This window comes from Gossypium arboreum, chromosome 13 (genome assembly GCF_025698485.1).
Source record: "Gossypium arboreum isolate Shixiya-1 chromosome 13, ASM2569848v2, whole genome shotgun sequence".
Taxonomy (NCBI): Eukaryota; Viridiplantae; Streptophyta; class Magnoliopsida; order Malvales; family Malvaceae; genus Gossypium; species Gossypium arboreum.
Window position 1 is genome coordinate 87085395 of NC_069082.1, and position 11918 is coordinate 87097312.

At 36.0% G+C, this 11918-nt stretch overlaps 1 long non-coding RNA gene across 1 annotated transcript; it reads right to left on the reverse strand.

Moving 5' to 3' along the window:
- Positions 1–8547: 8547 nt before the first annotated feature.
- LOC128286474 (uncharacterized) lies at positions 8548–10352 on the reverse strand. The gene is made up of 2 exons (XR_008277052.1): positions 10203–10352; positions 8548–8852 (listed from the first exon to the last, which is right to left on the reverse strand). It is a non-coding gene; the product is annotated as an uncharacterized LOC128286474 (long non-coding RNA).
- Between the last annotated feature and the right edge of the window lie 1566 nt (positions 10353–11918).

An 11918-nucleotide genomic window follows, 5' to 3' on the forward strand; every position in this document is an offset into this window, starting at 1 on the left:
TTCTACTCCGGCAATGGTCTCGGGTACGGGGCGTTACAATTTTATTGGTATCAGAGCCACGTTTTAGTCGATTCTAGGACTACCGTAATACGTTCGGGTTTAGCTATACATGCCATTATGTGTTTATTGATAGTGTGGTGATTTCGACGATTAAAAATGTGTTTACTTATAGTAATGGATCCCGATCCCAACCGAAGGTAGTGATGATGTTGAGAGTGTAGCGCCTACTCCGCGCAAAGGACAAATACCGGACTCTCAACCTATTGCTAGTAATCGAATGATGAAGCTAGATGTGCTTTTATAGCATAATGAATGAATGGTTCAATCAAGACATTCGAACTAATACTACTGCTCCACAACCCCATTCCCGAGCAATACAACCCTCAGACCTACGATACCTCCAGAATCGACGAGATAAGGTTAAATAAGCCCCAGCTGATGTAATCAAAACACGGCTATCAATTTAAGGCTACAGACAATGATGATGCCGAGCAAGTGAATTTTGGTTGGACAACACTATTCGGTACTTGATGAACTATCTTGCACACCGATGATTGCCTTAAGTGTACTATCTCCTTGCTACGAGATTCGCCTATTATTGGTGGAATACGTTGATTTCATTGTGCCCAGAGAGCAAGTAACTTGGGAGTTTTTCAAACCGAAGTTTCAAAAAGTATATCAACCGAGATTCATTGATTAAAACGGAAAGAATTTCTTGAACTTAAACAAGGTTCCATGTTGGTTATCGATTATGAACGAAAGTTTGTAAGGCTTAGCCGACGCCGAGAATGCATTTCCTCGAAGCCGTAATGTGCAAACGTTTCAAGATGGACCTGAAAGAAGATATAAACGTGTGTTGGCATTTTAGAAATCGAGAATTTGTGGTACTTGTCGAGCGAGCTTGCAAAGCCAAGAGCTCAAGAAGGAGAAAAGAAAAGCGATATGGGAGCAAAGGAGTTTCAGAAGAGATCTTCGGGAAGCCCTTTCAACAACATCGAAGAAATTTAGAGATGATTTAGGCCGATCTAAAGACACTTCGGCTTTTCTAGACGAGATCGTGATCGACCCCACAGAGTACACGAGTCACTTGCTTGCCGGTGTTGGAAATGATCGTCGGGACAGAGAGAGTGCCATGATTGTGGTAAATGGCATTCGGGAGTTGTAGATTCTATAACCGCCTCTGTTATAAGTGCGGAGTAGTGACCACTTTATCAAGAATTGCCCGAGACCGCTCGAGCATGAATGTAAATCGAGTGGGAAACCGGGTGCTACTATCGCCGAGGTAGACCATCTAAAAATGCGGGAATGCTAGTGGCGGTCGAGAGGATTTAGAGATGTTACTACCAGATCCGAGGCTCGTGTTCTCGCTAGAGCTTATGCTATACATGCACGCGAGGATGCTTCTTCACTGATGTTATTACCTACTTTCACTCTCCTTGATACTAATGTGATTGCATTGATTGACCTGGTTCTACTCATTCTTATATATGTGAGACTTTAGCATCCAAAGAAGACTTTACCTGCTGAGTCTCATGAGTTCGTTATTAGAGTGTCGAATCCCTTGGGTCATTATGTGCTTGTTGATAAGGTGTGTAAGAAATGCCCCCTAGTAATTTAAGGTTCCTGTTTTCCGGCTGGCTTGATACTTTTACCGTTTGATGAATTTGATGTTATTCTCGGTTTGGATTGGTTGACCGTACATGATGCGGTTGTGAATTGCAAAAGTAAGACTATTGATTTGAGGTGTGCAAATAATGAGATAATCCGAGTTGAGTCTACTGTCTTGAATGGATTGCCAACAATAATATCCTCGATGTTAGCCCAAAAATATGTGAGTAAGGGGTGTGAAGCGTATCTTACGTACGTACTTGATAATAAAGAATCAGGAAAGAAACTTGAGTCGGTACTAGTGGTTTGTTAATATCCGGATGTTTTTTCCAGAAGAATTACCAGGGTTACCACCTGTTCGGGAGGTAGAGTTTTGCATCGAACTTGTACCTAGGACTACACCGATTTCGATAGCTCCGTATCGTATGGCACCAACGGAATTAAAGGAATTGAAAGCTCAGTTGCAAGAGTTGACGGATAGAGGTTTCGCCGACCAAGTTTCTCACCTTGGGGTGCACCAAGATTGTTTGTGAAAAGAAGGACGGAACCATGAGGTTGTGCATCGACTATCGTCACCGAATAAAGTGACAATAAAGAATAAATATCCGCTACCGCATATTGATGATTTGTTTGATCAACTAAAGGAGCCTCGGTGTTTTCAAAGATAGATTTGAGATCGGGCTATTATCGCCATGAATTCGGGATTCGGATATACCCAAAACCGCTTTAAGCGAGATACGGTCACTACGAGTTCTTAGTGATGCCGCTTGGGCTCACTAATGCCCTCGGTATTTATGGATTTGATGAATCGGATCTTCGCACCGCTTTTGGATCGGTTTGTAGTTGTGTTTATCGATGATATTTTGGTCTATTCGAGAAATGAAACCGATCATGCCAACACCGGGATTAGTGTTGCGATTTTACGGAAAAGCGCTTATATGCTAAGTTCAAGAAGTGTGAGTTCGTTAAGAGAGGTTAGCTTCTTGGGTCATGTGGTATCTCAGATCGGTATTCGAGTTGATCTCGAGAAAATTTCAGCCATACTTAACCGAAGCCCCAGAAATATTATCGAGGTTCGAGCTTTTGGGACTTGCTTTACTACAGACGGTTTGTAAAGGGTTTCTCAATGATAGCCACACCAATGACGGCTACTTTAGAAAGATGTTAAGTTCGAATGGTCCAAAAATGTCGAAAAGTTTCGATCAACTAAAACTTACTTGACTAAAGCTCCAAGTATAGTGCAACTTTAATCGTGCAAAGAGTTTGTCATTTACAAGGACGCATCCTTACTTGGGTTGGGTTGTGTATTGATGCAAGAAGGTCGATTTGTAGCGTATGCGTCGAGACAATTGAAGCCACATGAGAAAAATAATCCAACCCATGATCTCGAATTAGCTGCCATCGTATTCGCTTTGAAAATATGGAGACACTACTTATTTGGTGAGAAGTGCCATGTATTTTCGGATCACAAAAGTCTCAAATATTTGATGACTCAAAGAGATTTGAATCATGACAAAGACGTTGGCTCGAGTTGTTAAAAGATTATGAGCTTGTCATTGACTATCACCCGGGAAAGGCTAATGTGGTTGCGGATGCCTTAAGTCGTAAATCACTGTTTGCTTTACGAGCGATGAATGTACATTTGTCGGTTCTATCCGATAATGTGTTAGTAGCAGAAATAAAGGCCAAACCATTGTTGATTCATCAAATTCGTGAAGCTCAGAAAGTCGATGATGAATTGGTTGCAAAACGGGCTGAATGTGTTTCGAATAAGGAATTAGAGTTTCAAATTGATGATGATGATTGTTTGAGGTTCAGAAGTCGTTTGTGTGTTCCAAGAAATTCAGAACTTATTTCAACAATTCTGAACGAAGCTCATTGTAGCCGAATGTCAATTCACCCGGGGAGTACGAAAATGTACAACGATCTGAGACGTTAGTTTTGGTGGCATGGTATGAAACGAGACATTTCCGATTTTGTTTCAAAGTGTTTAATATGTCAACAAGTGAAAGCGGAACATGAAGTGCCTACAGGTTTACTTCAGCCGATCATGATACTTGAATGGAAATGGGATCGAGTCACGATGGATTTTGTATCCGGTTGCCATCGCTTGCAAGTAAGAAAGACGCGATTTGGGTTGTTGTTGATAGACTGACAAAGTCAGCTCATTTTATTCCTGTACGTACGGATTATTCCCTTGACAAGCTAGCTGAAATGTATGTATCTCGAGTTGTAAGGTTACATGGAGTACCTATTTCCATTGTGTCGATAGAGATCCGAGATTCACATCGCGATTTTGGAAGAAATTGCAAGAAGCTTTGGGCACCAAGTTGCATTTTAGCACCGCTTTTCATCCTCAGACTGATGGCCAATCTGAACGGATAATTCAGATACTCGAAGACATGTTGAGGTGTTGCATTCTTGAGTTTGGTGGTTCATAGGAACGGTATTTACCTTTGATTGAATTCGCCACAACAATAGTTTTCGGTCAAGCATTAAGATGGCACCTTACGAGGCTTTGTACGGTCGTAAATGCCGTACACCATTGTTTTGGACCGAGCTCGGTGAAAGTAAAATTTTCGAGTTGATTTGATTAAAGACGCCGAGCGTAAAGTAAAGATAATTCGTGAAAGTCTCAAGGCGAGATCGATCGTCGAAGTCGACGCGATTTAAAACGAAGAGATATTGAGAATCGTGGAGACAAAGTGTTTCTTAAAGTTTCACCTTGGAAAAGATACTCGATTTGGCCGTAAGGACAAACCGAGTCCGAGGTTCATGGGGCCGTATGAAATATCCGAACGAGTTGGTCCATGGCATATAGATTGATTTTACCCCTAATCTCAAAAAGATTCACAACGCTTTTCATGTTTCGATGCTTGACGTTACTGATCCGATCCTTCGCACATAATAAATCCTCCGAGGTTGAAATTCAAGCCGATATGAGCTATGAAGAAGAACCGATTCGTATCCTAGCTCGTGAAGTGAAAGAGTTGCGAAACAAAAGGGTTCTGTTAGTAAAGGTGTTATGGCTCAAACACGGGATCGAAAAAGCTACTTGGGAAACCGAGAACTCTATGAAAGAACGATACCCAAACCTATTTACCGGTAAGATTTTTGGGGACGAAAATTTCTTAAGTGGGGGAGAGTTGTGACAGCCCTAAATTGACCCTAGTCGGAAAGTGGTTTCGGGACCACAAAACCGAGTTATAAAAATAAAGAACCGTTATTTTCTATGTTTATTGTGCATGAACATGCATGTGTGAAAATTTCAATCTTTAATTTATTCATTTGAATGTGAATCTTTTTAATAGGACTTATGTGAGACAAATGTGAAATGGGATAGGTAATCCTAGAAGTGGTTCAATAATGCATGTAATCAAAAGGGTGGACTTGCATGTCAATTTCCCCACTTTGATAGTAGTGGCCAGCCATGACAATGAGGATAAGCAATATGTGATGGGTAATAATAATAAAATAATGTATTAATGGCATAATTTATGAAAAAAAGAAAAGAAAAAAGGGTGTTAAACTAATTAAGTGAATAAAACAAAGAAAGGAAATAAGTGTTCATCTTTTAACATCTTTGGCGAAAATTCTAAGAAGAAAGGGAAGGGAAACAAACATTCGCCACTCCTTCTAGTCTTGAATAAGGTATGTAATTCATGGTAGCTTTTGAAATTGTTGAATGTATTAAGCTAGTTACTAAGTCCCTTAGTTAGCCCATGTCCAAATTTTGAATCTTGTTGGTAACATGAGTAATCGGTTAAGAGAAAATGTTCAAGAAATGGTTGTTGTTCATGTTATTTGGATGAAAAAATGGTAGTTAGGTGAAGTAGAGTCTAACAAATGAGCACATATGTGCATTAGTTGCTAAATGGAGAAAAATCGGCTAACAAGTTGTGTACTAAGGCCGAATATGATTTTGGATATTATTGGGTAATGTATGTGTTTTGAATTGATGGAGTGGAGAGGATGCTTTAATTGTGTTATGAACAATTATATGTTAAATTAAGGTTTGCTAAGCTAGCTATTAAGGTGAAATGCAAATGTTAGTATTTGATTGCTAGTGTATATATGTGTATTAGCCGAGTTTTGAACTTGAATAATGGTTTGAGCACCATGTGTTGTATTGAGATTGTTTGAGTGAATTTATAGATATTTATATGATGAATTCGATTGTTGATATACATGCTTGAATAAAATGTATACAAAGAATGTGTGAGAGAATGATTTGGTCATAATCTGCTTGGGGACAGCAGCAGTAAGGTGATTTTGGAAAATCGCCATAATTTGTAGGAGTTGAGTTAGAAGCTGAATAAATTATGTAATTAAAGCTTGAAGAGTCTAGTTTCTGACAAAAGAAACTATAAAAACAAAAGAGTTACCGATCTTGAGATATTTGAAGTATTGTGGGGCTGAGTCAAAATGACTACTAGATTCCCTGTTCTGTTTTTATAAAATCAGTATAAATTGTACAAAAATGTCCCTAAGATAAAATTTATATGCTTAGACTCCTTAATGAGTCTAGTTTCAAATGAAATAAACGAGAACATATTTTGAATTCTGTACAATGAGAAATTTGATTCGTAGTGAAGAGTAGTTAGTTTAGTCAAACAGTGAAACAAGGTGAACTTTAAGAAAAATCTGGTATTGTTGGGCTAAACTAAAAATTTTGAAAATTTTATGGATAATATATAAATGAGTCTTCTGGCAGGAAAAATTTACGGAAATTAATTTGGAGTTTCATAGCTCCAGTTATAAAAACTTTAGTGACTGTTGCTCAGGAAGTCAGCTTATAGGGAAATTGTAAATATATTGTAAACATTAATGAAAATTTGCTATTGAATTATTTATTGATTTTTTATAAAGCTTACTATAATCTATATGTGTGAAAGTCGAATCCATATGTATTGTATTCTGAAAGAAATACTTGAATAGTCGATTAATGACTAGTTAAAATTTGTTGAACTTAAGCTCAAGAGCATAGGGGGGCAATTTCAGATAAGGGAAAAGAGAAAGTAACCGAGTAGCCACTCCGCAACTGTACCAAATATCCGAGGTAAGTTTTCGAGTAATGAAACTTAGTTTATGATTTGATTAAGTCATGACATATAAGCATAACAAATAAACGGTGATATAATGATTCTACTTGAATTATATATTGAGGTGATTAGTTTATACCTATGACGGGTAACCGAATGTGCATAGAGATCATGTTATAAAGCCAATCAAAATTATGCTCTTTGTATGTGGCTATTGAGCCGAAATTGGTAAGGTTTGATAAGTGTCTTGTGTTTGAGCTTTAGTAATGAAGATGAAATATGGATGTGTCATGATTTATTGGTATGTGTGCATGATTATTCGAATGATATCCGGGCTAAGTCCGAAGGCATTTGTGCTAGTGACTATATCCGGGCTAAGTCCCGAAGGCTTTTGTGCTATTGACTATATCCGGGCTAAGACCCAAAGACATTTGTGCGAAGTTGCTATATCCGCTAAATCTCAAGGTACTTGGGTTTGGAAATGAGCGATCTTGCTGTAATAATTTCAATTAATACGCTCATAAAATCCAAACGATAAGGTATGTTTCAGATATGCATCAAAAAGTTAATTCCTTTTAGATAGTATGCGCTCTATTGATTAACAACTTCCGCCTTTAGTTAGGTTTGATCCTCGTATGAATATACCGGTTGAGGTGTGAAGTAAGTGTGATTTTGGGAATATGCGATATACAACTATTCATTTAGTCATATGAACGCTGTACTTTAGTCGTAAATAATTTCATTACTTGAACTTACTAAGCATTAAAATGCTTACTCACACTTTGATTCTCTGCTTTATAGATTTTGTTCGTCACCATCGGACTCGGAGTGTCAAAGTCAAGTCATCCACACTATCTAAGCCACTTTTTGGTACTCTTTTAGTTCAATTTTGAAAATGGCATGTATAGGGCTGACCCTTGTTGTTAATTAAGTACCCTTTGGTAATGTGTATTCAGATAGCAATGCGAAATGGCTCAGATATTTCAAGTATAACATTATGGTCTTGTGATATGGTTATTAAGTGGTGTGGAAATGTTTGGTAATGACTAGCCATTGAATGGCCAATCATGGTCCTATTGGTGCTACGTACGTCATGGCTAATCGGGATTACCCTTGATAATAATGTATGTCAATTTGCTATTTGATTCATGGAAAATTATGAAATAGGTAAAATTTACCTTAAAATAGATGCTGACAGTAGCAGTGATGTAAGTTGGAAAAATCACTAAAAATAGTAGGAATGGAATTAAATAGTGAATAAATTGTGTAATTGAATCTTGATGAGTCTATTTTCATATGAAAGAAACAAAACGACCATATGAGCCGTATTTTATGAGATGTTTAAGTTTTCGTGAAACAGGGCCAGAGTGTTTTCTAGATCCCCTATTCTGATTTTGAAAATTTACCATAAATTAACCAGAGACAATTAGAAGTCATGCTTTATATGTATAGATTCCTTTTTGAGTCTAGTTTAATTAGAAACAAACGGTATAAGTATTGAAGCTCTGTACAGGGAGATATCTAAGTTGTAATGCATGAAGGTCAGGGTAGTCAAACCCTGAAACAGGAGAAACTTTAACTAATAAACTGTACTAATTGGCTCAACCAAAAAATTCTAGAAAAAAATTTGTAGATGGAAATATGAGTCTAGTTTCAGGAAAAATTTACGGAATCGGTTTTCGAGTTTTTTAACTCGAGATATGATTTTTAAAATAACTGTGATGCAGTTAGCCAGCTTGTCTGGAAATTTTAAAATGAACTGTGTAAGTAAATGAATTAAGTCCGTTAACACCTCGTGTTCGACTCCGGAAACGGTCTCGGGTACGGGTACGGGGTGTTACAGAATATCTCTATAAACATTAAATAAATAATAAAATATTGACTCACTGGTCGAAACTGTGGTCCCAAAACCACCATATTTGACACTACTGAAAATGGGCTGTTACAATCCCACTGAATTGTCTCATTGTTTGCAACATTTGGAACATCACCTGTTTTAACTCAAATTGAGGGGACTCAATTTCAGGTCTTACAATCCCTGGATTGAGTTCACTAAATAAAGGCACAACATACTGCTGAATAGCTCGATCTTTACCATAAAAAATAAGGATCAGATTTCGAGTATTACTTGTTGCATCTTCCCTTTGATCTTGATTCATTTCTTTGACTTGTCTTTAGGTTGATCGTCCTCTTCTTCTTTGCCTAAAAGTGCATTCAATTTCTAGGTCAATTGGTAATAAATTAATAATTTAGTCAATTTTCATAAACCCTGAAAAGTCACAAAAATAATAAAATTAAAATTCATAAAAACAAAAACAAACCAAATTGCAAAACAATTATCTTCATAAACAATGACAAAATACAGTCCCCGTCAATGACGCCAAAAAGTTGTATTAAGGTTTCGTGCAAGTATACATGGTCGTTACAAATAATAAGTAGTAAGTAAAGAGTTATTATCTCCACAAGTTGTAACACCCCTCACCCGTCTCTGCCATCAAATTAAGGTTACAATGTGCTACAGTAATTAACAAAACAACATAAACTATTTCAATCCAAAATTTATTTTGAAAAATCATCAATATATTTTCATTCAATAAACATGTTATTCATACTAAAACGAGTCAAGATTACAATGCTTTAAAAAAAATTAAGAAACAAGCAGGGACTAATTTGAAACATAACATAAAATTAGGGCAAAAACAAAAAACAGGTGACACATGGCTATGTGGTCAGGCTGTGTGATAGGGTTGAGGCCATGTGGTGCAATAGCACACTGTCGTGTCCCCAAACCGTGCAATAGATTGATGCTGTGTATAATAGGGTCACACGACCGTATTGCCAGAATGTGTAATAGATTGACGCCATGTGTACCTAAATTCACTAAAATCAAACAAATCACACGATCGTGTCCCATGCCTGTATGAGTCACACGGCCGTGTGTCCTATCGTGTGGTAGATCGTGTGTGCCATATGGTACCTTGAAATACAAGATTTACTTCAATGGTTAATTTAAGTTCCAAACATACCAAAACTATTTATTCAAAAAACTCAAAACACATCAAAATCATGCAAAAATATATCATTTGCCTAGTTCTAACCAATATGCCATAAAGCACCATCACATCTAACTTAACTATTGAAAACAAACCAATCATCGAAGTTTGCATATGTCCACCAATATGCACTTAACCTAAAAGGTTAACCAAACCATATCTTTTATCAACTAAGGCATGCCTAATTCATACCCAAAATAAAACTTATTCCAAACTCCAACATACCATTATTTTGATGCCATAAATCATAATCATCAACTAGTACATAAACCAAAACATTACATTCAAAATTCAAACATTTCATAATTTAGATCAACACACCATCTTCAACATGCCTTCATCACATTCATCATATATGCATAACATGATAAACATTAGGTTTAACATAATACATGTCAACCTTTAAACACATTACAATTTCAACCTAGGTCTTCAAATTCACTAACCTAAAATACCTTTTATACATGCCACAAAACTAAAATTACGAGTCAAAATCTACCGAGATAGAAGCTTGATAGTGTGAGCTTAGAAGTTGATTCGTCTGCCTAGTTTCACAAAACGTTAACTACAAAAAACAAAAAATAAACAGAGTAAGTTTATATAGCTTAGTAAGTCCATAACTAAATCTAAACCAACTTACCTCATTCTAAAAATTGAAATTAAAACAACTTAGATTATATGAACTTGACAAACCATTTGCAAGAATAGATGGGATTAGCACTGAAATAATTTATCAAATATTTCATGTTATTTAATAATTTAATCAATATCATTCATATATACATTTCATTGAATCAATATCAGAAACATTCTTGTATATTCATTCATTAGCATAAATCTTTTGATATTTCGTCACATATATTAACAAATCCTATAAAGATCATTCACAAATTTTAATATCCTAATGAACTATAGTAAAATAACTCGGATACTCAGGTAACTACACCACACTAGAGAGCATCGAAACGCTATATAGAGGCAATATAGTGCAAACAGGGGCACTGTAGTCAAAATAGAGGCACTGAGGTGAAATTAGAGGCACCAAAGTGCAATCCTGTACAAGTGCGCATTCTAATCCTATTGGCTTGTGAATCGTATCCTAACTGTTTACTACGTTCAAATGGGCATTTAACAGAATTCATAATATCTATAAATTAGAGGCACTTCTAAAATATCTATACACATGTTGTAAAATTATGTTCTTTCCAAAATCATATTGTAACATCCCATACCCGGCCTGGTTGTCAATCCTGAATATCAAGGTGCCACACCATCGTCTAATGTCAAATATAAAAAGTAAAAGCTCATTCCTAACAAAACGTCTTCCATTTAAACATTCATATAAGTTTTATGAAAAACACATGATGATTATCAATAGGACATGTTAATTATACTTCAAACGAGCTTATAACATCAAATAATCATGCTTTGGGGCTGTTTAGAAATTTTTACAAATATATCACATATGTATCTATACTATGCATGTGGTATCGATAATTCTCTCAACTGGTCGATACTACTTGGAAAATGGGTACCAAACTAGCTTACTGTTTCTTAATAAAAAACCCAACTACCAAAAAATATCGGTACCACTAAACAAGTATCTATAATTTTGCCCTTGAGTATCAAAACTTGAGCTAAGGTATCAATAACAATTAGCAAGATTGACTTCCTGCACTTTGAAATTTTTAGAGGTATCATTTTTAACATACAAATATTGATACCTCTGCTTCAAACCAAAAAAATACAACATATGTAAGCATTCCAATCGTCCATACTTATACTGAATCAGCATGCAACAATTATAACTCCTAAAAATCATCATAACACCTATATAATCAGTTTTAAACACTGAATCATATCCGTATAACTAGACGATTAATCAAGCACCAAGTCTCATAAATCTTAAAAGTATTAACTCTAAAGTAACCACCATAATAACATAGCAAATATCAACATATTTGCACCACATTGTCTTATTTCCGAGACCCAAAATTGAAAAACTAATCATATTAAAACTAATTGAAAAACACCTTGAAACCATATTTTTAGCCACAAACCCAAAATTTACCATTTAAGACCCGATTTTTGGCTTTTTTTAAAAACATGTATTTCAATGGCTAAAAATTCAGTTTAAGGGACTATATCATTTAAAACTCATAGAAAGTTGAATGGTTATCTTCAATGGAAGAAAAATGAAATTTGATGCAAATCC